We start from the raw sequence: 17,117 nt of genomic DNA, 5'->3' as shown, positions 1-17,117 counted from the left end.
TATCTTGGCTTGGTTTCTTGGTTAACAATGGTTCCTTAGTGTAGTGGTTATCACGTGTCCTTCACACGGACAAGGTCGCCGGTTCGATCCCGGCAGGAACCAATACATAAGGTTTTTTTTCTTTTCTTTTTATACAAAATAATTTTTTTTACCCTTTGGAGTTTAGATCTGCATCAAGGTCCTATGGTGTAATGGTTAGCACTCTGGACTCTGAATCCAGCGATCCGAGTTCAAATCTCGGTAGGACCTAAACTTTTTAGAGCCATGTAAAAGTGATCTTTTTTCCATCTTGACCAAGATAAGCAACATCATTTTAACTAGCCGTGATAGCTCAGTTGGGAGAGCGTTAGACTGAAGATCTAAAGGTCCCCGGTTCGATCCCGGGTCGCGGCATTTTTGCAAATCTTTACCCTATGTATGTGTAGCCATGGATAGTAGTAATAAAAGGATCAAGGCACCACCGAGAGTCGAACTCGGGATCTCCTGTTTACGAGACAGGCGCTTTAACCAACTAAGCCATGGCGCCTGAATTACCCTATTGTCAGTATATCACGAAACAAATTCAAATATATTTTTAAAAACTGTTCCATATAAAAAAAAATTCGCCCAACGTGGGGCTCGAACCCACGACCCTGAGATTAAGAGTCTCATGCTCTACCGACTGAGCTAGCCGGGCTATGTTAGCTGCCTGGGCTCTGCACTTTGTATGGTTGGTCTTTGCAATAGGTACACAAAAACTAACTACACGAATATCATTAAAGCAAGCCAGCAACGTTGGTTCAGTGGTAGAATGCTCGCCTGCCACGCGGGCGGCCCGGGTTCGATTCCCGGACGTTGCAGCAATTATTTTCTACAGTATCACAACTTTTTTGAGGCAATTTTTTAAAAATGGATAAGCCTACGACACCAAGTATTCCCAGGCGGTCACCCATCCAAGTACTAACTTGGCCCAATGTTGCTTAACTTCAGTGATTGGACGAGAACTGGTGTTTTCAACATGGTATGGCCGTAGACATTAATTGTGTGGGGTTTAGTTAGGTTTGGGCTAGGATTGGTTGGGTCAAAATTCCAAAAAGATTGAGCCTACGACACCAAGTATTCCCAGGCGGTCACCCATCCAAGTACTAACTTGGCCCAATGTTGCTTAACTTCAGTGATCGGACGAGAACTGGTGCTTTCAACATGGTATGGCCGTAGACATTAATTGTGTGGGGTTTAGTTAGGTTTGGGCTAGGATTGTTTGGGTCAAAATTCCAAAAATGTTAAGTCTACGACACCAAGTATTCCCAGGCGGTCACCCATCCAAGTACTAACTTGGCCCAATGTTGCTTAACTTCAGTGATCGGACGAGAACTGGTGCTTTCAACATGGTATGGCCGTAGACATTTGGTAAGGCATTTTCACATTATAATGTGGATATTACCATACCATCCTTCTGTATGGTTTGTTGCGTTGCGACCAGTGCTAACTCTTGGTAATCTTGTTATAACAAGTGACAGTTTGCATTATGTATTTGTCTAAACTGACCAAGCTAAATTTGCTTGATTCACTTCACTAAGAGGTGTGTATAGATCCAGTGGTTGCAGTGTGAACTGTAATGTTATTTCTGTCAGAGCTGATGATAGCTCACTATTTGCAATAGGAATGCATAACCCGTAAAGTAGCAAACATGTATTTTATGTAGTCAATAATTTGGCCTCTAGGTGTCGCATTTGTTTCAATGGAAGACCTCCTACCGAAGGTTTCATCAACAATGTATGTCACCAACCATTTGAAAAAGTATAAATATAGCATTTCTGAGGGGACACTTCAACTGAATCATGTTTTGTGTAAAGTCGTGAAGCTGGTCAGCAAAATATCTATAGTCTTTGTCACCCATACACTGAAATCGACTCTTTCCCTCATACTTACCTGGCGTGGAGGTTAACCATGATCACTAAGGTGGTTCCTCTAGGGTGAGGCTGTGCCATTGCACTCAGGCATGGCTGACCCCTACGATTACCCCAAACGTGGGTAACTCGAACGCACAATTTTTGGTAGTTGGGGACTGCGTTCGCGCATCCCCTAATAAATACAGAACAGACAACAGAATTAGAATGTTTAACTTAACCATCTAGTTCAAATTTTACACACCAGGAATTGCTAAAGTTTGTGTAGTTGGCCAGAAAAAGGCTTCTATCGAAGCCCAATTTAAAGTAAAGTCTTTGCTTTGAACTAGGCAGATTGACTATACTCTCTCTAACAATGATTAGGCAGCCTGCATGCCAATCTTTTGCCAGACAGTACCATAGTCAGGTTATGACTCTAAGGTAGTATACTGGAACTATTCTTTGGCATCGCTTCTCGGCCTTTTGGCTAAGATCAAAGTGTAGTATCTGTTCTTATCAGCTTAATATCTGATACGGGGACCATGTGTCCCCTTCGATATTAAACTCATTTTTGTTAGGGGATGAGGACTTGGAGCTTGCTCCAGCCTTATCACGGGTTGGCCTGGTATTGCAGTACCACCAGGATCGGCCCACTTGTCCCCAATTCTAAACTGGACCACTCAATACGTTGTGTACAACCTGTATCAAGTTTGCACAAGTCAACAAGCATGCTGCCAAAAGCACAATGGCTCCACTTCCTTTATGTAGTTCAATGTTTTAATGCTAGGTGGTGCAAACCCCTAAAGTTGAATGTCATTTATTGGATAATTTTCTGCCTCAAGTTATTCTAGGGGCTTGTGTTTTTTTGGTGAATAAGCTGAACTTTGACACAATCTCTACATGTCTTTGCTGACAACTACATTAGATTGGTCAACGGAACAAGCCTAACAGCTGCCAAGGATATGGAGCTATTTGTGTTGTTTGAGCATGTCCAGGATCTACCTACAGCACGAATAAATCTTTCGCCTTTTACTAAAGATTTCCGTGTAAGTGGATCATATTGGAATTACATCCAATTTATCTGAAGGCTTTTCATGAGAGAGCCCACTTAAAGAAACATATTACAACAGGCATGTAGGGACAGGATGTCAGGATGTGTTTACCACAAAACCATTCATCTCCAACCAACTGCTTCAAATTTGTAAAAATAAAACTGGCCAACCATGCTGACAAATAGCCTACGGTAGGAATGGCTAAAATTGCAGTTACCATTTGTCTAAACTGACCAAGCTATACTTGCTTGATTCACTTCACTAAAAGGTGTGTACAAGTGAACCAAGGATCACTCAGATATTGTCTTGCCGGGCTGAAGAAAGTCCTTACCTACTGCCAAAGTCTACTTACAGCAAGTCATATTAATCGTTCAGGTGTAAAGCTATATCAATCTGTATTTGGGTTATAAATTGACAGATTTCTGAATAATGATTTTCAGCAAGGGGTTGGGTTATACGAATAGCCAAAGAGCATGCCAGCAACGTTGGTTCAGTGGTAGAATGCTCGCCTGCCACGCGGGCGGCCCGGGTTCGATTCCCGGACGTTGCAGCAATTATTTTCTACGTTAACACAACTTTTCTGTTTTCAGTGACAAGGTAAGAAAGAAAGATGTAGAGTTTACGACACCAAGTATTCCCAGGCGGTCACCCATCCAAGTACTAACTTGGCCCAATGTTGCTTAACTTCAGTGATCGGACGAGAACTGGTGCTTTCAACATGGTATGGCCGTAGACATAAAGTTTCAACATGATTTTCAAACTTGTGTGAGGTTTAGTCAGGTTTGGGCTAGGATTGGTTGGGTCAAAATTCCAAAAATATTGAGCCTACGACACCAAGTATTCCCAGGCGGTCACCCATCCAAGTACTAACTTGGCCCAATGTTGCTTAACTTCAGTGATCGGACGAGAACTGGTGCTTTCAACATGGTATGGCCGTAGACATAAAGTTTCAACATGATTTTCAAACTTGTGTGAGGTTTAGTCAGGTTTGGGCTAGGATTGGTTGGGTCAAAATTCCAAAAATATTGAGCCTACGACACCAAGTATTCCCAGGCGGTCACCCATCCAAGTACTAACTTGGCCCAATGTTGCTTAACTTCAGTGATCAGACGAGAACTGGTGCTTTCAACATGGTATGGCCGTAGACATTTACTCTTAGCAAAGGCTCTTCTAACTTCTGGTTTATTAAATAACATTCTAATGCAACAAAAAGGTTTAAAGTTTTACTGGTTTAAATTTTCAGACTTTTGTTTTTCTTTGTGTGTTTATTTTTTTGTTTGGTGCTTGTGTAGTAGGGGGAAAAATGATACTTGGAGATGCGGGGTATCGATCCCCGTACCTCTCGCATGCTAAGCGAGCGCTCTACCATCTGAGCTACATCCCCTTGGGTTTCACCTTATGTTCTCAGTGATTAGAAATTTCTCTTGGACAAGAAAGAAAAAGAGACAAATTTGAAATATGGATAAAATGTTAGAGCCTACGACACCAAGTATTCCCAGGCGGTCACCCATCCAAGTACTAACTTGGCCCAATGTTGCTTAACTGCAGTGATCGGACGAGAACTGGTGCTTTCAACATGGTATGGCCGTAGACATATATCAACGGAAAATGTGGCGTAAATTAAATGCAAAATGCATTACGAAGAGAAAATGTGGCGTGAAATGAATGCAAAACGCTCAACAGTACAGGAATCTACGGACAAGGAAGAAAAAGAGACAAATTTTGAAATATGGATAAAATGTTAAAGCCTACGACACCAAGTATTCCCAGGCGGTCACCCATCCAAGTACTAACTTGGCCCAATGTTGCTTAACTTCAGTGATCAGATGAGAACTGGTGCTTTCAACATGGTATGGCCGTAGACATTTATCAAAGGAAAATGTGGCATAAACTAAATGGAAAATGCATTACCAAGAGAAAATACGTACAGGTATCTACGGTAAATAATTCAATGTTCTTGATTGGTTTCAGTGATTAGTGGGTTCTCTTTAACCCTGAATAAAGATGTTTGTGACTGACTAAGACAGACACTCAACCCGAGCGGACTCAAGGTGAGCGACCCATCGAAGCAGAGCTGATACACACCTCTTGTAGAAGTGAATCAAGCAATATTAGCTTGGTCGTTTTAGACAATGATGTAAAGTAACTTGGACAATCATATATTTTTGATATTTGTTAAAGGTCCGACCGGAAAAGTTAATTTTCATAAAATACAAGCACAAAGTAACTAAAATATTAATCCAAATAGGTATGTGTAATACTAAAAGATATCATTTTATCGAACATTAATAGTTGTCAACTTAAAACCTATGCCTTAACACGGAGAAAACAAAGCCTAACTGGGAACTAAATAGAGCTGCCATCTGGTGACAAAAACAGTAACTACATATTATATCATAGTGGTTGCATTGTATAAGGGCTTTAGGTGTAAAAAATGAACATAAGCAGTTGTCTGGTTTACATTTCTCAGACTTTTTTTTTTTCTCTCAACTTATAAAAAAGGATGAAAAGATTTGCCTACGACACCAAGTATTCCCAGGCGGTCACCCATCCAAGTACTAACTTGGCCCAATGTTGCTTAACTTCAGTGATCGGACGAGAACTGGTGCTTTCAACATGGTATGGCCGTAGACATTTGACCATGGAAAATGTGACTTATACTAAATGCAAAATGCTACAATACAGGAAAATTATGGAGGGATGATTTATTCTATACAACTCAGGTTGCACTTAACCAAAAATAAACAGAGAGAAAACCAAGCCTACCATGAACTAAAATGCTGCTGCCATCTGGTGAGACAATTTTGTTACTGTAATTTTAAAATAGCATGATGCCCGGGTAGCTCAGTCGGTAGAGCGTTAGGCTTTTAACCTAACGGTCCAGGGTTCGAGCCCCTGCTCGGGCGCTCCCATCTTTTGTTCAAGTCTCCAATCAGTGTGATACGTACGTAGTGACTAGAAAATGGCCGATTTATAAGAATTCCTCGATAGTCTAGTGGTGAGGATCTCCGCCTGTCACGTGGAAGGCCCGGGTTCGATTCCCGGTCGGGGAGAGATAACTTTTTCAACCTTGTGAAATTTCTTTTTTTTTCCATTAAATATTTCCGCCACTGCAAACTGTTCAATTTGGTAAAAGTATTATCTGGCCCGTAGGGGGATCGAACCCGTGACCTTCGCGTTATTAGCACGACGCTCTAACCAACTGAGCTAACGGGCCTGACTAATATGATGTGTATAAGTATAAGCACAATACAAAAACTACATACTTTTTTTCTTCTCTACTTGATTTTCTTTTTCTTGCCTTCCATAATGTTTTCTGTCAACAAATGCTACTATTTTCTTTTCTCTAACCAAGTCCCATTAGCGCAGAGGATAGCGCGTTGGACTTCTAATCCAAAGGTCCTGGGTTCGATCCCCAGATGGGATGCTAACATTGCATTTTGGCTAACCTTTTTGGCTTATCAAAACATGGGATTTCTTAATCCGTGAACACTATATTAACAGTCAGGATGGCCGAGTGGTCTAAGGCGCCAGACTCAAGGACAACTTCCTTGCTCTCTGATAGAGAGTGGTTGTGAGAATTCTGGTCCTCGATGAGGGCGTGGGTTCGAATCCCACTTCTGACAAAACTATTTTTTCAAAACACAACCAGGAGATGAAAAAGTGTTTGCCTGCCCCCGGTGAGGCTCGAACTCACGGCCTTCAGATTATGAGACTGACGCGCTGCCTACTGCGCTACGGAGGCTTGTTGGCAGTGTAGGATTACTACACTTTTTAAATGTACAAAAATGTACTCCTAGGCAACACAGATGAAAATGCGTCAGCCGGGAATCGAACCCGGGTCAACTGCTTGGAAGGCAGCTATGCTCACCACTATACCACTGACGCTTATTGTACAGAACTATAATGTACTCAAAAGTGAAAACCACAAATACATTTTTGCCTAGTAACTAGCACACTTTAGTCAGGAGTTTAAAGAAAAAAATTATGGCAATAAAGCTGTCTAACTGATGTAACAAGTTTCCGTGGTGTAGCGGTTATCACATCTGCCTAACACGCAGAAGGTCTCCGGTTCGATCCCGGACGGAAACAGAATCCCACGTGGTCTAACGGCTAGGATATCTGGCTTTCACCCAGGAGGCCCGGGTTCAACTCCCGGCGTGGGAAGCCTTTTGACACGAGTGATGCAATATATACTTTGTTGTTTTTGTGTTTGTTGTTGTTATTGTTATGTATGCTTTGCAAGTAATCTAGGTTAACCTCTTTCACAGACGAGGTGGCCGAGTGGTTAAGGCGTTGGACTGCTAATCCAATGGGCTCTGCCCGCGTGGGTTCGAATCCCATCTTCGTCGCGAGAATTATTTTGTGGAGCTTTGCTAAATCAGTGCTTGTCAGTCGTGATTTCATGCGTTTTGCAATGAGTGCCGCATTGTGGCAACCTGTCAGGTTGGCCGAGTGGTCTAAGGCGTGAGATTTAAGCTCTCATAATCGTAAGATTGCGTGGGTTCGAACCCCACACCTGACAAAAGTCTTATTTTAACACTATACCAGGAAGGCCATGTGAGTTGCAAGGTAACTTTCTGGTTTTGCAAAAAAAAAGTAAAAAAAAACACTAGATACTAACAAAATCTGACTTTCGCAGCCGGCAGGATTCGAACCTGCGCGGGGAAACCCCATTGGATTTCAAGTCCAACGCCTTAACCACTCGGCCACGACTGCTGGCTCTGGTTGACGGCCATCCATGAATACAGCATCACAGCTGGAAGCAATCGGCAGGTAAATTGATGAATTACAGGCTGCTACTGACAGTTAACAGGGCAAAAGCCAGGCTTGATGGTCTAGGCGGCATGATTCTCGCTTCGGGTGCGAGAGGTCCCGGGTTCAACTCCCGGTCAAGCCCATGGTTTTGCCTAATACTTTTGAAAATTGAAAAGAAAAAAAATTTGGAGTCGTCGGGATTTGAACCCGAGACCTTCTAAATGCGAATCAGACGCTCTACCAGCTGAGCTACGACCCCTGGTCTCCATCATAGGGGCCGGACGAAAGCAGCGCCTTTTTTCTATTGGTCGCTTGCATTGTATAGTGGATAGAAAAAAGGGAAAAAAAAAAGACTTTCCTTTAGTTTCGCATGAATTCAAAGTTGCAGCAATTCTAACATCTGACTCTGTGGCGCAACGGTAGCGCGTCTGACTCCAGATCAGAAGGCTGCGTGTTCAAATCACGTCAGGGTCAACAGAATTGTCTTTTTGCAATTTGTGTAACAAATGCTGATCTTTATAGACAACTAAATTCTATACTCAAATGTACTTGCTTCGGCAGTACATATACTAAAATTGGAACGATACAGAGAAGATTAGCATGGCCCCTGCGCAAGGATGACACGCAAAATCGTGAAGCGTTCCACATTTTTGTGTCCGCATAACCCCATACAAATATTTTTTCACTAAAGTACTCATTTTGAACAACAGACAACTTCAAAGAAATAACAAAAATCATTGTTAATTGGAGATGCCGGGGATCGAACCCGGGGCCTCATACATGCAAAGCATGCGCTCTACCACTGAGCTACATCCCCCTGTTGAATGCATGAGCTGACTAATACTCAACTGAATCCTTTAGCAATTTCAAAGTCTTTAACACAAGGTGCAAACCGCAATAGCTTAGGTTAGGTTAGGTTAGGCTAGGTTAGGCTAGGTTTAAATTGTGCAACGTGAACAGGCAAGCCTCTATAGCTCAGTGGCAGAGCACTGGTCTTGTAAACCAGGGGTCGAGAGTTCAATCCTCTCTGGAGGCAGTTAATTTTGTAAAATCACTCACTGGAAAAACAATTTTTTTTTTAGGTGTTTGATGCTTTTGCACAGTAAGGCTGAAAAAAAAAACTTAAGAAACAATTTTTCTTATTCGCACAACTACCAGCACAACAGGCAGTTTGGCCGAGTGGTCTAAGGCGCTGGTTTTAGGCACCAGTCCGCAAGGGCGTGGGTTCGAATCCCACAGCTGTCAAAAATTTATTTTAGTAATAACTCGGTTACTATGAATCACAATTACAATTTAGTATCCTTCTGCCTTTCTAGATCAGATAAGATTCATCATTCTTGAGTGTACATACATAAACAATTAAATCAAAAGTTTCAAAGATTTTTACAAAACACATTGGAGGATTTTTCATGGCATAATTTAAATCACAAATCTTTATACATTTATATGGTTATTCAGTCAATTTTATTGAATTTGTTATTAACTTGATAGATTTAAAACAGTAGTAAAAAGAAAATACCAATCTATCTATATTCTTTAACAAACTTTTTTCCTTGATTGATTGTTGGTTAGTAAAGCATAGTTACAAAAAAAATTTGAAATCGAACCACAGTACCTGTATTTGATATTATGAGGTACTGCTAGAGAATATTTTAGTATTTTGGTAAGATAAAATGCTTTGTTTAAGTAAAAAAAAATATATTTTTGCTCTTTTCTTGGAAGACCCTGCCAGGTTTAAGGGTTGAAAAAGTGCTTGCTCTAGGTGAGGCTCGAACTCACAACCCCGGCATAACTTGTTGTACTGTCTATAAGTACCGTGCGCTAACCGATTGCGCCACTAGAGCAGCTTGCTTTCACTCTCCATATTTGCTACTACACTGCCTTCAAGAAACCTTGGAAGCACTGCAACCAAAACAACTTTTGCTAAAAAGATAATGTTACCCACGGCGAGACTCGAACTCGCAATCTTCGGTTTAGGAGACCGACGCCTTATCCATTAGGCCACGCAGGCTTGGTGTCACCCTGGCTGAAAAGTAAAAACTTAGAAATATCCAATTCTCTATCTTTTTTATCTCCTTTTTTTTTTGGATCGGGGATGTTGATATAATTACTTGGGGGTTCGACAAAATGTATTTTTCCGTTACCGGGAATCGAACCCGGGCCTGCTGGGTGAGAGCCAGCTATCCTGACCACTAGACCATAACGGAAGCTGGCGTAATTACACCCAAAATTAAACATGAAAAAAATTGCAATTCAACTGGTACATTGTGACAGAAATTGATATGATTGTTGACTGGAACCGTGGCGAAGTTCTGTAATCCTGCTACTGGGAGGTCAGAGTTTGGGATGGTTTGAGGCAGGGAACGCCTGGTTACCATTGAAACACGTTGAATTGGCGTCCGCACTAAGCCTGGCATCAACATGGCCACCTAGGAGGAGTCCTAGGTGATCAGGTTGCTTAATGAGGGGCGGATTGGGCCAGAGGGGAAACCCAGCAGCCAAGAGTTTCCGTGTCGGTCAGTAGTCGGACCGCGCTAATGAGTGTTCGGTGGTAATTAGCCCTACCAACATAAGTAAACCAATCTTTTTTTGTTTTTATATTTTAAGGCTCCATAGAATAATATTAAAAATAATGTAATATTATTAACTTGTATTAGCCTCCGTGGCGCAATCGGCTAGCGCGTTCGGCTGTTAACCGAAAGGTTGGTGGTTCGAGCCCACCCGGGGGCGACTTTATTTTATAGCAATTTTCTTTAATAGCCAAACGAATCTTTAAAATTTTCGATCTCGGCAGGATTCGAACCTGCAATCTTCTGATCCGTAGTCAGACGCGTTATCCGTTGCGCCACGAGACCTGGCTTAACCTAGTGACGTGGCTTTGTAGTTGCACATTTTATGTCTGTTTGTTATGTATCTTGGCTTGGTTTCTTGGTTAACAATGGTTCCTTAGTGTAGTGGTTATCACGTGTCCTTCACACGGACAAGGTCGCCGGTTCGATCCCGGCAGGAACCAATACATAAGGTTTTTTTTCTTTTCTTTTTATACAAAATAATTTTTTTTACCCTTTGGAGTTTAGATCTGCATCAAGGTCCTATGGTGTAATGGTTAGCACTCTGGACTCTGAATCCAGCGATCCGAGTTCAAATCTCGGTAGGACCTAAACTTTTTAGAGCCATGTAAAAGTGATCTTTTTTCCATCTTGACCAAGATAAGCAACATCATTTTAACTAGCCGTGATAGCTCAGTTGGGAGAGCGTTAGACTGAAGATCTAAAGGTCCCCGGTTCGATCCCGGGTCGCGGCATTTTTGCAAATCTTTACCCTATGTATGTGTAGCCATGGATAGTAGTAATAAAAGGATCAAGGCACCACCGAGAGTCGAACTCGGGATCTCCTGTTTACGAGACAGGCGCTTTAACCAACTAAGCCATGGCGCCTGAATTACCCTATTGTCAGTATATCACGAAACAAATTCAAATATATTTTTAAAAACTGTTCCATATAAAAAAAAATTCGCCCAACGTGGGGCTCGAACCCACGACCCTGAGATTAAGAGTCTCATGCTCTACCGACTGAGCTAGCCGGGCTATGTTAGCTGCCTGGGCTCTGCACTTTGTATGGTTGGTCTTTGCAATAGGTACACAAAAACTAACTACACGAATATCATTAAAGCAAGCCAGCAACGTTGGTTCAGTGGTAGAATGCTCGCCTGCCACGCGGGCGGCCCGGGTTCGATTCCCGGACGTTGCAGCAATTATTTTCTACAGTATCACAACTTTTTTGAGGCAATTTTTTAAAAATGGATAAGCCTACGACACCAAGTATTCCCAGGCGGTCACCCATCCAAGTACTAACTTGGCCCAATGTTGCTTAACTTCAGTGATCGGACGAGAACTGGTGTTTTCAACATGGTATGGCCGTAGACATTAATTGTGTGGGGTTTAGTTAGGTTTGGGCTAGGATTGGTTGGGTCAAAATTCCAAAAAGATTGAGCCTACGACACCAAGTATTCCCAGGCGGTCACCCATCCAAGTACTAACTTGGCCCAATGTTGCTTAACTTCAGTGATCGGACGAGAACTGGTGCTTTCAACATGGTATGGCCGTAGACATTAATTGTGTGGGGTTTAGTTAGGTTTGGGCTAGGATTGTTTGGGTCAAAATTCCAAAAATGTTAAGTCTACGACACCAAGTATTCCCAGGCGGTCACCCATCCAAGTACTAACTTGGCCCAATGTTGCTTAACTTCAGTGATCGGACGAGAACTGGTGCTTTCAACATGGTATGGCCGTAGACATTTGGTAAGGCATTTTCACATTATAATGTGGATATTACCATACCATCCTTCTGTATGGTTTGTTGCGTTGCGACCAGTGCTAACTCTTGGTAATCTTGTTATAACAAGTGACAGTTTGCATTATGTATTTGTCTAAACTGACCAAGCTAAATTTGCTTGATTCACTTCACTAAGAGGTGTGTATAGATCCAGTGGTTGCAGTGTGAACTGTAATGTTATTTCTGTCAGAGCTGATGATAGCTCACTATTTGCAATAGGAATGCATAACCCGTAAAGTAGCAAACATGTATTTTATGTAGTCAATAATTTGGCCTCTAGGTGTCGCATTTGTTTCAATGGAAGACCTCCTACCGAAGGTTTCATCAACAATGTATGTCACCAACCATTTGAAAAAGTATAAATATAGCATTTCTGAGGGGACACTTCAACTGAATCATGTTTTGTGTAAAGTCGTGAAGCTGGTCAGCAAAATATCTATAGTCTTTGTCACCCATACACTGAAATCGACTCTTTCCCTCATACTTACCTGGCGTGGAGGTTAACCATGATCACTAAGGTGGTTCCTCTAGGGTGAGGCTGTGCCATTGCACTCAGGCATGGCTGACCCCTACGATTACCCCAAACGTGGGTAACTCGAACGCACAATTTTTGGTAGTTGGGGACTGCGTTCGCGCATCCCCTAATAAATACAGAACAGACAACAGAATTAGAATGTTTAACTTAACCATCTAGTTCAAATTTTACACACCAGGAATTGCTAAAGTTTGTGTAGTTGGCCAGAAAAAGGCTTCTATCGAAGCCCAATTTAAAGTAAAGTCTTTGCTTTGAACTAGGCAGATTGACTATACTCTCTCTAACAATGATTAGGCAGCCTGCATGCCAATCTTTTGCCAGACAGTACCATAGTCAGGTTATGACTCTAAGGTAGTATACTGGAACTATTCTTTGGCATCGCTTCTCGGCCTTTTGGCTAAGATCAAAGTGTAGTATCTGTTCTTATCAGCTTAATATCTGATACGGGGACCATGTGTCCCCTTCGATATTAAACTCATTTTTGTTAGGGGATGAGGACTTGGAGCTTGCTCCAGCCTTATCACGGGTTGGCCTGGTATTGCAGTACCACCAGGATCGGCCCACTTGTCCCCAATTCTAAACTGGACCACTCAATACGTTGTGTACAACCTGTATCAAGTTTGCACAAGTCAACAAGCATGCTGCCAAAAGCACAATGGCTCCACTTCCTTTATGTAGTTCAATGTTTTAATGCTAGGTGGTGCAAACCCCTAAAGTTGAATGTCATTTATTGGATAATTTTCTGCCTCAAGTTATTCTAGGGGCTTGTGTTTTTTTGGTGAATAAGCTGAACTTTGACACAATCTCTACATGTCTTTGCTGACAACTACATTAGATTGGTCAACGGAACAAGCCTAACAGCTGCCAAGGATATGGAGCTATTTGTGTTGTTTGAGCATGTCCAGGATCTACCTACAGCACGAATAAATCTTTCGCCTTTTACTAAAGATTTCCGTGTAAGTGGATCATATTGGAATTACATCCAATTTATCTGAAGGCTTTTCATGAGAGAGCCCACTTAAAGAAACATATTACAACAGGCATGTAGGGACAGGATGTCAGGATGTGTTTACCACAAAACCATTCATCTCCAACCAACTGCTTCAAATTTGTAAAAATAAAACTGGCCAACCATGCTGACAAATAGCCTACGGTAGGAATGGCTAAAATTGCAGTTACCATTTGTCTAAACTGACCAAGCTATACTTGCTTGATTCACTTCACTAAAAGGTGTGTACAAGTGAACCAAGGATCACTCAGATATTGTCTTGCCGGGCTGAAGAAAGTCCTTACCTACTGCCAAAGTCTACTTACAGCAAGTCATATTAATCGTTCAGGTGTAAAGCTATATCAATCTGTATTTGGGTTATAAATTGACAGATTTCTGAATAATGATTTTCAGCAAGGGGTTGGGTTATACGAATAGCCAAAGAGCATGCCAGCAACGTTGGTTCAGTGGTAGAATGCTCGCCTGCCACGCGGGCGGCCCGGGTTCGATTCCCGGACGTTGCAGCAATTATTTTCTACGTTAACACAACTTTTCTGTTTTCAGTGACAAGGTAAGAAAGAAAGATGTAGAGTTTACGACACCAAGTATTCCCAGGCGGTCACCCATCCAAGTACTAACTTGGCCCAATGTTGCTTAACTTCAGTGATCGGACGAGAACTGGTGCTTTCAACATGGTATGGCCGTAGACATAAAGTTTCAACATGATTTTCAAACTTGTGTGAGGTTTAGTCAGGTTTGGGCTAGGATTGGTTGGGTCAAAATTCCAAAAATATTGAGCCTACGACACCAAGTATTCCCAGGCGGTCACCCATCCAAGTACTAACTTGGCCCAATGTTGCTTAACTTCAGTGATCGGACGAGAACTGGTGCTTTCAACATGGTATGGCCGTAGACATAAAGTTTCAACATGATTTTCAAACTTGTGTGAGGTTTAGTCAGGTTTGGGCTAGGATTGGTTGGGTCAAAATTCCAAAAATATTGAGCCTACGACACCAAGTATTCCCAGGCGGTCACCCATCCAAGTACTAACTTGGCCCAATGTTGCTTAACTTCAGTGATCAGACGAGAACTGGTGCTTTCAACATGGTATGGCCGTAGACATTTACTCTTAGCAAAGGCTCTTCTAACTTCTGGTTTATTAAATAACATTCTAATGCAACAAAAAGGTTTAAAGTTTTACTGGTTTAAATTTTCAGACTTTTGTTTTTCTTTGTGTGTTTATTTTTTGTTTGGTGCTTGTGTAGTAGGGGGAAAAATGATACTTGGAGATGCGGGGTATCGATCCCCGTACCTCTCGCATGCTAAGCGAGCGCTCTACCATCTGAGCTACATCCCCTTGGGTTTCACCTTATGTTCTCAGTGATTAGAAATTTCTCTTGGACAAGAAAGAAAAAGAGACAAATTTGAAATATGGATAAAATGTTAGAGCCTACGACACCAAGTATTCCCAGGCGGTCACCCATCCAAGTACTAACTTGGCCCAATGTTGCTTAACTGCAGTGATCGGACGAGAACTGGTGCTTTCAACATGGTATGGCCGTAGACATATATCAACGGAAAATGTGGCGTAAATTAAATGCAAAATGCATTACGAAGAGAAAATGTGGCGTGAAATGAATGCAAAACGCTCAACAGTACAGGAATCTACGGACAAGGAAGAAAAAGAGACAAATTTTGAAATATGGATAAAATGTTAAAGCCTACGACACCAAGTATTCCCAGGCGGTCACCCATCCAAGTACTAACTTGGCCCAATGTTGCTTAACTTCAGTGATCAGATGAGAACTGGTGCTTTCAACATGGTATGGCCGTAGACATTTATCAAAGGAAAATGTGGCATAAACTAAATGGAAAATGCATTACCAAGAGAAAATACGTACAGGTATCTACGGTAAATAATTCAATGTTCTTGATTGGTTTCAGTGATTAGTGGGTTCTCTTTAACCCTGAATAAGATGTTTGTGACTGACTAAGACAGACACTCAACCCGAGCGGACTCAAGGTGAGCGACCCATCGAAGCAGAGCTGATACACACCTCTTGTAGAAGTGAATCAAGCAATATTAGCTTGGTCGTTTTAGACAATGATGTAAAGTAACTTGGACAATCATATATTTTTGATATTTGTTAAAGGTCCGACCGGAAAAGTTAATTTTCATAAAATACAAGCACAAAGTAACTAAAATATTAATCCAAATAGGTATGTGTAATACTAAAAGATATCATTTTATCGAACATTAATAGTTGTCAACTTAAAACCTATGCCTTAACACGGAGAAAACAAAGCCTAACTGGGAACTAAATAGAGCTGCCATCTGGTGACAAAAACAGTAACTACATATTATATCATAGTGGTTGCATTGTATAAGGGCTTTAGGTGTAAAAAATGAACATAAGCAGTTGTCTGGTTTACATTTCTCAGACTTTTTTTTTTTCTCTCAACTTATAAAAAAGGATGAAAAGATTTGCCTACGACACCAAGTATTCCCAGGCGGTCACCCATCCAAGTACTAACTTGGCCCAATGTTGCTTAACTTCAGTGATCGGACGAGAACTGGTGCTTTCAACATGGTATGGCCGTAGACATTTGACCATGGAAAATGTGACTTATACTAAATGCAAAATGCTACAATACAGGAAAATTATGGAGGGATGATTTATTCTATACAACTCAGGTTGCACTTAACCAAAAATAAACAGAGAGAAAACCAAGCCTACCATGAACTAAAATGCTGCTGCCATCTGGTGAGACAATTTTGTTACTGTAATTTTAAAATAGCATGATGCCCGGGTAGCTCAGTCGGTAGAGCGTTAGGCTTTTAACCTAACGGTCCAGGGTTCGAGCCCCTGCTCGGGCGCTCCCATCTTTTGTTCAAGTCTCCAATCAGTGTGATACGTACGTAGTGACTAGAAAATGGCCGATTTATAAGAATTCCTCGATAGTCTAGTGGTGAGGATCTCCGCCTGTCACGTGGAAGGCCCGGGTTCGATTCCCGGTCGGGGAGAGATAACTTTTTCAACCTTGTGAAATTTCTTTTTTTTTCCATTAAATATTTCCGCCACTGCAAACTGTTCAATTTGGTAAAAGTATTATCTGGCCCGTAGGGGGATCGAACCCGTGACCTTCGCGTTATTAGCACGACGCTCTAACCAACTGAGCTAACGGGCCTGACTAATATGATGTGTATAAGTATAAGCACAATACAAAAACTACATACTTTTTTTCTTCTCTACTTGATTTTCTTTTTCTTGCCTTCCATAATGTTTTCTGTCAACAAATGCTACTATTTTCTTTTCTCTAACCAAGTCCCATTAGCGCAGAGGATAGCGCGTTGGACTTCTAATCCAAAGGTCCTGGGTTCGATCCCCAGATGGGATGCTAACATTGCATTTTGGCTAACCTTTTTGGCTTATCAAAACATGGGATTTCTTAATCCGTGAACACTATATTAACAGTCAGGATGGCCGAGTGGTCTAAGGCGCCAGACTCAAGGACAACTTCCTTGCTCTCTGATAGAGAGTGGTTGTGAGAATTCTGGTCCTCGATGAGGGCCGTGGGTTC

General features: G+C 41.7%; 68 non-coding genes across 68 annotated transcripts; 33 read left to right on the top strand and 35 right to left on the bottom strand.

The window, feature by feature from the left end:
- The first annotated feature begins 29 nt into the window (after positions 1–29).
- On the top strand, positions 30–102 carry TRNAV-CAC (transfer RNA valine (anticodon CAC)). The gene has a single exon. It is a non-coding gene; the product is annotated as a tRNA-Val (tRNA).
- A 75-nt stretch (positions 103–177) lies between these two features.
- TRNAQ-CUG (transfer RNA glutamine (anticodon CUG)) lies at positions 178–249 on the top strand. The gene has a single exon. It is a non-coding gene; the product is annotated as a tRNA-Gln (tRNA).
- Positions 250–320: 71 nt separating this feature from the next.
- On the top strand, positions 321–393 carry TRNAF-GAA (transfer RNA phenylalanine (anticodon GAA)). The gene has a single exon. It is a non-coding gene; the product is annotated as a tRNA-Phe (tRNA).
- A 59-nt stretch (positions 394–452) lies between these two features.
- On the bottom strand, positions 453–526 carry TRNAT-CGU (transfer RNA threonine (anticodon CGU)). The gene has a single exon. It is a non-coding gene; the product is annotated as a tRNA-Thr (tRNA).
- A 77-nt stretch (positions 527–603) lies between these two features.
- TRNAK-CUU (transfer RNA lysine (anticodon CUU)) lies at positions 604–676 on the bottom strand. Its single transcript has one exon. It is a non-coding gene; the product is annotated as a tRNA-Lys (tRNA).
- Positions 677–768: 92 nt separating this feature from the next.
- Positions 769–839, top strand: TRNAG-GCC (transfer RNA glycine (anticodon GCC)). Its single transcript has one exon. It is a non-coding gene; the product is annotated as a tRNA-Gly (tRNA).
- A 56-nt stretch (positions 840–895) lies between these two features.
- LOC145311348 (5S ribosomal RNA) lies at positions 896–1,014 on the bottom strand. Its single transcript, XR_013876633.1, has one exon. It is a non-coding gene; the product is annotated as a 5S ribosomal RNA (ribosomal RNA).
- Positions 1,015–1,080: 66 nt separating this feature from the next.
- LOC145311386 (5S ribosomal RNA) lies at positions 1,081–1,199 on the bottom strand. The gene has a single exon (XR_013876669.1). It is a non-coding gene; the product is annotated as a 5S ribosomal RNA (ribosomal RNA).
- A 66-nt stretch (positions 1,200–1,265) lies between these two features.
- LOC145311385 (5S ribosomal RNA) lies at positions 1,266–1,384 on the bottom strand. Its single transcript, XR_013876668.1, has one exon. It is a non-coding gene; the product is annotated as a 5S ribosomal RNA (ribosomal RNA).
- Positions 1,385–1,903: 519 nt separating this feature from the next.
- Positions 1,904–2,068, top strand: LOC145311351 (U1 spliceosomal RNA). Its single transcript, XR_013876636.1, has one exon. It is a non-coding gene; the product is annotated as a U1 spliceosomal RNA (small nuclear RNA).
- A 267-nt stretch (positions 2,069–2,335) lies between these two features.
- On the top strand, positions 2,336–2,527 carry LOC145311358 (U2 spliceosomal RNA). The gene has a single exon (XR_013876642.1). It is a non-coding gene; the product is annotated as a U2 spliceosomal RNA (small nuclear RNA).
- Positions 2,528–2,856: 329 nt separating this feature from the next.
- On the top strand, positions 2,857–2,974 carry LOC145311365 (U5 spliceosomal RNA). The gene has a single exon (XR_013876649.1). It is a non-coding gene; the product is annotated as a U5 spliceosomal RNA (small nuclear RNA).
- Positions 2,975–3,399: 425 nt separating this feature from the next.
- Positions 3,400–3,470, top strand: TRNAG-GCC (transfer RNA glycine (anticodon GCC)). The gene has a single exon. It is a non-coding gene; the product is annotated as a tRNA-Gly (tRNA).
- Positions 3,471–3,536: 66 nt separating this feature from the next.
- On the bottom strand, positions 3,537–3,655 carry LOC145311427 (5S ribosomal RNA). Its single transcript, XR_013876706.1, has one exon. It is a non-coding gene; the product is annotated as a 5S ribosomal RNA (ribosomal RNA).
- Positions 3,656–3,742: 87 nt separating this feature from the next.
- On the bottom strand, positions 3,743–3,861 carry LOC145311384 (5S ribosomal RNA). The gene has a single exon (XR_013876667.1). It is a non-coding gene; the product is annotated as a 5S ribosomal RNA (ribosomal RNA).
- An 87-nt stretch (positions 3,862–3,948) lies between these two features.
- LOC145311413 (5S ribosomal RNA) lies at positions 3,949–4,067 on the bottom strand. The gene has a single exon (XR_013876693.1). It is a non-coding gene; the product is annotated as a 5S ribosomal RNA (ribosomal RNA).
- A 164-nt stretch (positions 4,068–4,231) lies between these two features.
- TRNAA-AGC (transfer RNA alanine (anticodon AGC)) lies at positions 4,232–4,304 on the bottom strand. Its single transcript has one exon. It is a non-coding gene; the product is annotated as a tRNA-Ala (tRNA).
- A 90-nt stretch (positions 4,305–4,394) lies between these two features.
- On the bottom strand, positions 4,395–4,513 carry LOC145311419 (5S ribosomal RNA). The gene has a single exon (XR_013876699.1). It is a non-coding gene; the product is annotated as a 5S ribosomal RNA (ribosomal RNA).
- A 152-nt stretch (positions 4,514–4,665) lies between these two features.
- On the bottom strand, positions 4,666–4,784 carry LOC145311373 (5S ribosomal RNA). Its single transcript, XR_013876656.1, has one exon. It is a non-coding gene; the product is annotated as a 5S ribosomal RNA (ribosomal RNA).
- A 650-nt stretch (positions 4,785–5,434) lies between these two features.
- Positions 5,435–5,553, bottom strand: LOC145311405 (5S ribosomal RNA). The gene has a single exon (XR_013876685.1). It is a non-coding gene; the product is annotated as a 5S ribosomal RNA (ribosomal RNA).
- Positions 5,554–5,753: 200 nt separating this feature from the next.
- TRNAK-UUU (transfer RNA lysine (anticodon UUU)) lies at positions 5,754–5,826 on the top strand. Its single transcript has one exon. It is a non-coding gene; the product is annotated as a tRNA-Lys (tRNA).
- A 75-nt stretch (positions 5,827–5,901) lies between these two features.
- Positions 5,902–5,973, top strand: TRNAD-GUC (transfer RNA aspartic acid (anticodon GUC)). The gene has a single exon. It is a non-coding gene; the product is annotated as a tRNA-Asp (tRNA).
- A 90-nt stretch (positions 5,974–6,063) lies between these two features.
- TRNAI-AAU (transfer RNA isoleucine (anticodon AAU)) lies at positions 6,064–6,137 on the bottom strand. Its single transcript has one exon. It is a non-coding gene; the product is annotated as a tRNA-Ile (tRNA).
- A 137-nt stretch (positions 6,138–6,274) lies between these two features.
- Positions 6,275–6,347, top strand: TRNAR-UCU (transfer RNA arginine (anticodon UCU)). Its single transcript has one exon. It is a non-coding gene; the product is annotated as a tRNA-Arg (tRNA).
- Positions 6,348–6,423: 76 nt separating this feature from the next.
- Positions 6,424–6,546, top strand: TRNAL-CAA (transfer RNA leucine (anticodon CAA)). The gene is made up of 2 exons: positions 6,424–6,461; positions 6,502–6,546. It is a non-coding gene; the product is annotated as a tRNA-Leu (tRNA).
- Positions 6,547–6,592: 46 nt separating this feature from the next.
- Positions 6,593–6,665, bottom strand: TRNAM-CAU (transfer RNA methionine (anticodon CAU)). Its single transcript has one exon. It is a non-coding gene; the product is annotated as a tRNA-Met (tRNA).
- Positions 6,666–6,736: 71 nt separating this feature from the next.
- TRNAG-UCC (transfer RNA glycine (anticodon UCC)) lies at positions 6,737–6,808 on the bottom strand. The gene has a single exon. It is a non-coding gene; the product is annotated as a tRNA-Gly (tRNA).
- Positions 6,809–6,939: 131 nt separating this feature from the next.
- On the top strand, positions 6,940–7,012 carry TRNAV-AAC (transfer RNA valine (anticodon AAC)). Its single transcript has one exon. It is a non-coding gene; the product is annotated as a tRNA-Val (tRNA).
- Positions 7,013–7,015: 3 nt separating this feature from the next.
- On the top strand, positions 7,016–7,087 carry TRNAE-UUC (transfer RNA glutamic acid (anticodon UUC)). Its single transcript has one exon. It is a non-coding gene; the product is annotated as a tRNA-Glu (tRNA).
- Positions 7,088–7,190: 103 nt separating this feature from the next.
- TRNAS-GCU (transfer RNA serine (anticodon GCU)) lies at positions 7,191–7,272 on the top strand. The gene has a single exon. It is a non-coding gene; the product is annotated as a tRNA-Ser (tRNA).
- An 89-nt stretch (positions 7,273–7,361) lies between these two features.
- TRNAL-UAA (transfer RNA leucine (anticodon UAA)) lies at positions 7,362–7,445 on the top strand. The gene has a single exon. It is a non-coding gene; the product is annotated as a tRNA-Leu (tRNA).
- A 112-nt stretch (positions 7,446–7,557) lies between these two features.
- TRNAS-UGA (transfer RNA serine (anticodon UGA)) lies at positions 7,558–7,639 on the bottom strand. The gene has a single exon. It is a non-coding gene; the product is annotated as a tRNA-Ser (tRNA).
- A 108-nt stretch (positions 7,640–7,747) lies between these two features.
- Positions 7,748–7,820, top strand: TRNAP-CGG (transfer RNA proline (anticodon CGG)). Its single transcript has one exon. It is a non-coding gene; the product is annotated as a tRNA-Pro (tRNA).
- A 44-nt stretch (positions 7,821–7,864) lies between these two features.
- TRNAA-CGC (transfer RNA alanine (anticodon CGC)) lies at positions 7,865–7,937 on the bottom strand. The gene has a single exon. It is a non-coding gene; the product is annotated as a tRNA-Ala (tRNA).
- Positions 7,938–8,080: 143 nt separating this feature from the next.
- Positions 8,081–8,152, top strand: TRNAW-CCA (transfer RNA tryptophan (anticodon CCA)). Its single transcript has one exon. It is a non-coding gene; the product is annotated as a tRNA-Trp (tRNA).
- Positions 8,153–8,223: 71 nt separating this feature from the next.
- LOC145311370 (U6 spliceosomal RNA) lies at positions 8,224–8,330 on the top strand. The gene has a single exon (XR_013876654.1). It is a non-coding gene; the product is annotated as a U6 spliceosomal RNA (small nuclear RNA).
- A 93-nt stretch (positions 8,331–8,423) lies between these two features.
- TRNAA-UGC (transfer RNA alanine (anticodon UGC)) lies at positions 8,424–8,495 on the bottom strand. The gene has a single exon. It is a non-coding gene; the product is annotated as a tRNA-Ala (tRNA).
- Positions 8,496–8,642: 147 nt separating this feature from the next.
- TRNAT-UGU (transfer RNA threonine (anticodon UGU)) lies at positions 8,643–8,714 on the top strand. Its single transcript has one exon. It is a non-coding gene; the product is annotated as a tRNA-Thr (tRNA).
- Positions 8,715–8,843: 129 nt separating this feature from the next.
- On the top strand, positions 8,844–8,923 carry TRNAL-UAG (transfer RNA leucine (anticodon UAG)). Its single transcript has one exon. It is a non-coding gene; the product is annotated as a tRNA-Leu (tRNA).
- A 509-nt stretch (positions 8,924–9,432) lies between these two features.
- On the bottom strand, positions 9,433–9,522 carry TRNAI-UAU (transfer RNA isoleucine (anticodon UAU)). The gene is given in 2 exon segments: positions 9,433–9,468; positions 9,485–9,522. It is a non-coding gene; the product is annotated as a tRNA-Ile (tRNA).
- A 94-nt stretch (positions 9,523–9,616) lies between these two features.
- Positions 9,617–9,689, bottom strand: TRNAR-CCU (transfer RNA arginine (anticodon CCU)). Its single transcript has one exon. It is a non-coding gene; the product is annotated as a tRNA-Arg (tRNA).
- A 124-nt stretch (positions 9,690–9,813) lies between these two features.
- On the bottom strand, positions 9,814–9,885 carry TRNAE-CUC (transfer RNA glutamic acid (anticodon CUC)). Its single transcript has one exon. It is a non-coding gene; the product is annotated as a tRNA-Glu (tRNA).
- A 449-nt stretch (positions 9,886–10,334) lies between these two features.
- TRNAN-GUU (transfer RNA asparagine (anticodon GUU)) lies at positions 10,335–10,408 on the top strand. Its single transcript has one exon. It is a non-coding gene; the product is annotated as a tRNA-Asn (tRNA).
- A 52-nt stretch (positions 10,409–10,460) lies between these two features.
- Positions 10,461–10,533, bottom strand: TRNAR-ACG (transfer RNA arginine (anticodon ACG)). The gene has a single exon. It is a non-coding gene; the product is annotated as a tRNA-Arg (tRNA).
- An 85-nt stretch (positions 10,534–10,618) lies between these two features.
- TRNAV-CAC (transfer RNA valine (anticodon CAC)) lies at positions 10,619–10,691 on the top strand. The gene has a single exon. It is a non-coding gene; the product is annotated as a tRNA-Val (tRNA).
- Positions 10,692–10,766: 75 nt separating this feature from the next.
- Positions 10,767–10,838, top strand: TRNAQ-CUG (transfer RNA glutamine (anticodon CUG)). The gene has a single exon. It is a non-coding gene; the product is annotated as a tRNA-Gln (tRNA).
- A 71-nt stretch (positions 10,839–10,909) lies between these two features.
- On the top strand, positions 10,910–10,982 carry TRNAF-GAA (transfer RNA phenylalanine (anticodon GAA)). The gene has a single exon. It is a non-coding gene; the product is annotated as a tRNA-Phe (tRNA).
- A 59-nt stretch (positions 10,983–11,041) lies between these two features.
- Positions 11,042–11,115, bottom strand: TRNAT-CGU (transfer RNA threonine (anticodon CGU)). Its single transcript has one exon. It is a non-coding gene; the product is annotated as a tRNA-Thr (tRNA).
- Positions 11,116–11,192: 77 nt separating this feature from the next.
- Positions 11,193–11,265, bottom strand: TRNAK-CUU (transfer RNA lysine (anticodon CUU)). Its single transcript has one exon. It is a non-coding gene; the product is annotated as a tRNA-Lys (tRNA).
- Positions 11,266–11,357: 92 nt separating this feature from the next.
- On the top strand, positions 11,358–11,428 carry TRNAG-GCC (transfer RNA glycine (anticodon GCC)). Its single transcript has one exon. It is a non-coding gene; the product is annotated as a tRNA-Gly (tRNA).
- A 56-nt stretch (positions 11,429–11,484) lies between these two features.
- On the bottom strand, positions 11,485–11,603 carry LOC145311396 (5S ribosomal RNA). Its single transcript, XR_013876678.1, has one exon. It is a non-coding gene; the product is annotated as a 5S ribosomal RNA (ribosomal RNA).
- A 66-nt stretch (positions 11,604–11,669) lies between these two features.
- Positions 11,670–11,788, bottom strand: LOC145311383 (5S ribosomal RNA). Its single transcript, XR_013876666.1, has one exon. It is a non-coding gene; the product is annotated as a 5S ribosomal RNA (ribosomal RNA).
- A 66-nt stretch (positions 11,789–11,854) lies between these two features.
- On the bottom strand, positions 11,855–11,973 carry LOC145311343 (5S ribosomal RNA). The gene has a single exon (XR_013876628.1). It is a non-coding gene; the product is annotated as a 5S ribosomal RNA (ribosomal RNA).
- Positions 11,974–12,492: 519 nt separating this feature from the next.
- LOC145311350 (U1 spliceosomal RNA) lies at positions 12,493–12,657 on the top strand. Its single transcript, XR_013876635.1, has one exon. It is a non-coding gene; the product is annotated as a U1 spliceosomal RNA (small nuclear RNA).
- Positions 12,658–12,924: 267 nt separating this feature from the next.
- LOC145311357 (U2 spliceosomal RNA) lies at positions 12,925–13,116 on the top strand. The gene has a single exon (XR_013876641.1). It is a non-coding gene; the product is annotated as a U2 spliceosomal RNA (small nuclear RNA).
- A 329-nt stretch (positions 13,117–13,445) lies between these two features.
- LOC145311364 (U5 spliceosomal RNA) lies at positions 13,446–13,563 on the top strand. Its single transcript, XR_013876648.1, has one exon. It is a non-coding gene; the product is annotated as a U5 spliceosomal RNA (small nuclear RNA).
- Positions 13,564–13,988: 425 nt separating this feature from the next.
- TRNAG-GCC (transfer RNA glycine (anticodon GCC)) lies at positions 13,989–14,059 on the top strand. Its single transcript has one exon. It is a non-coding gene; the product is annotated as a tRNA-Gly (tRNA).
- Positions 14,060–14,125: 66 nt separating this feature from the next.
- LOC145311426 (5S ribosomal RNA) lies at positions 14,126–14,244 on the bottom strand. Its single transcript, XR_013876705.1, has one exon. It is a non-coding gene; the product is annotated as a 5S ribosomal RNA (ribosomal RNA).
- Positions 14,245–14,331: 87 nt separating this feature from the next.
- On the bottom strand, positions 14,332–14,450 carry LOC145311382 (5S ribosomal RNA). Its single transcript, XR_013876665.1, has one exon. It is a non-coding gene; the product is annotated as a 5S ribosomal RNA (ribosomal RNA).
- Positions 14,451–14,537: 87 nt separating this feature from the next.
- Positions 14,538–14,656, bottom strand: LOC145311412 (5S ribosomal RNA). The gene has a single exon (XR_013876692.1). It is a non-coding gene; the product is annotated as a 5S ribosomal RNA (ribosomal RNA).
- A 163-nt stretch (positions 14,657–14,819) lies between these two features.
- On the bottom strand, positions 14,820–14,892 carry TRNAA-AGC (transfer RNA alanine (anticodon AGC)). The gene has a single exon. It is a non-coding gene; the product is annotated as a tRNA-Ala (tRNA).
- Positions 14,893–14,982: 90 nt separating this feature from the next.
- LOC145311418 (5S ribosomal RNA) lies at positions 14,983–15,101 on the bottom strand. The gene has a single exon (XR_013876698.1). It is a non-coding gene; the product is annotated as a 5S ribosomal RNA (ribosomal RNA).
- Positions 15,102–15,253: 152 nt separating this feature from the next.
- LOC145311361 (5S ribosomal RNA) lies at positions 15,254–15,372 on the bottom strand. Its single transcript, XR_013876645.1, has one exon. It is a non-coding gene; the product is annotated as a 5S ribosomal RNA (ribosomal RNA).
- A 649-nt stretch (positions 15,373–16,021) lies between these two features.
- On the bottom strand, positions 16,022–16,140 carry LOC145311403 (5S ribosomal RNA). Its single transcript, XR_013876684.1, has one exon. It is a non-coding gene; the product is annotated as a 5S ribosomal RNA (ribosomal RNA).
- A 200-nt stretch (positions 16,141–16,340) lies between these two features.
- Positions 16,341–16,413, top strand: TRNAK-UUU (transfer RNA lysine (anticodon UUU)). The gene has a single exon. It is a non-coding gene; the product is annotated as a tRNA-Lys (tRNA).
- A 75-nt stretch (positions 16,414–16,488) lies between these two features.
- TRNAD-GUC (transfer RNA aspartic acid (anticodon GUC)) lies at positions 16,489–16,560 on the top strand. The gene has a single exon. It is a non-coding gene; the product is annotated as a tRNA-Asp (tRNA).
- Positions 16,561–16,650: 90 nt separating this feature from the next.
- Positions 16,651–16,724, bottom strand: TRNAI-AAU (transfer RNA isoleucine (anticodon AAU)). The gene has a single exon. It is a non-coding gene; the product is annotated as a tRNA-Ile (tRNA).
- A 137-nt stretch (positions 16,725–16,861) lies between these two features.
- On the top strand, positions 16,862–16,934 carry TRNAR-UCU (transfer RNA arginine (anticodon UCU)). Its single transcript has one exon. It is a non-coding gene; the product is annotated as a tRNA-Arg (tRNA).
- The last annotated feature ends 183 nt before the right edge of the window (positions 16,935–17,117 follow it).

This window comes from Acartia tonsa, unplaced genomic scaffold (assembly GCF_053477335.1).
Source record: "Acartia tonsa isolate MP-2025a unplaced genomic scaffold, ASM5347733v1 sca8, whole genome shotgun sequence".
NCBI lineage: Eukaryota > Metazoa > Arthropoda > Copepoda > Calanoida > Acartiidae > Acartia > Acartia tonsa.
The sequence above is the reverse complement of the archived record's forward strand: the minus strand, read 5'-3'. Positions and strand labels throughout refer to the sequence as shown.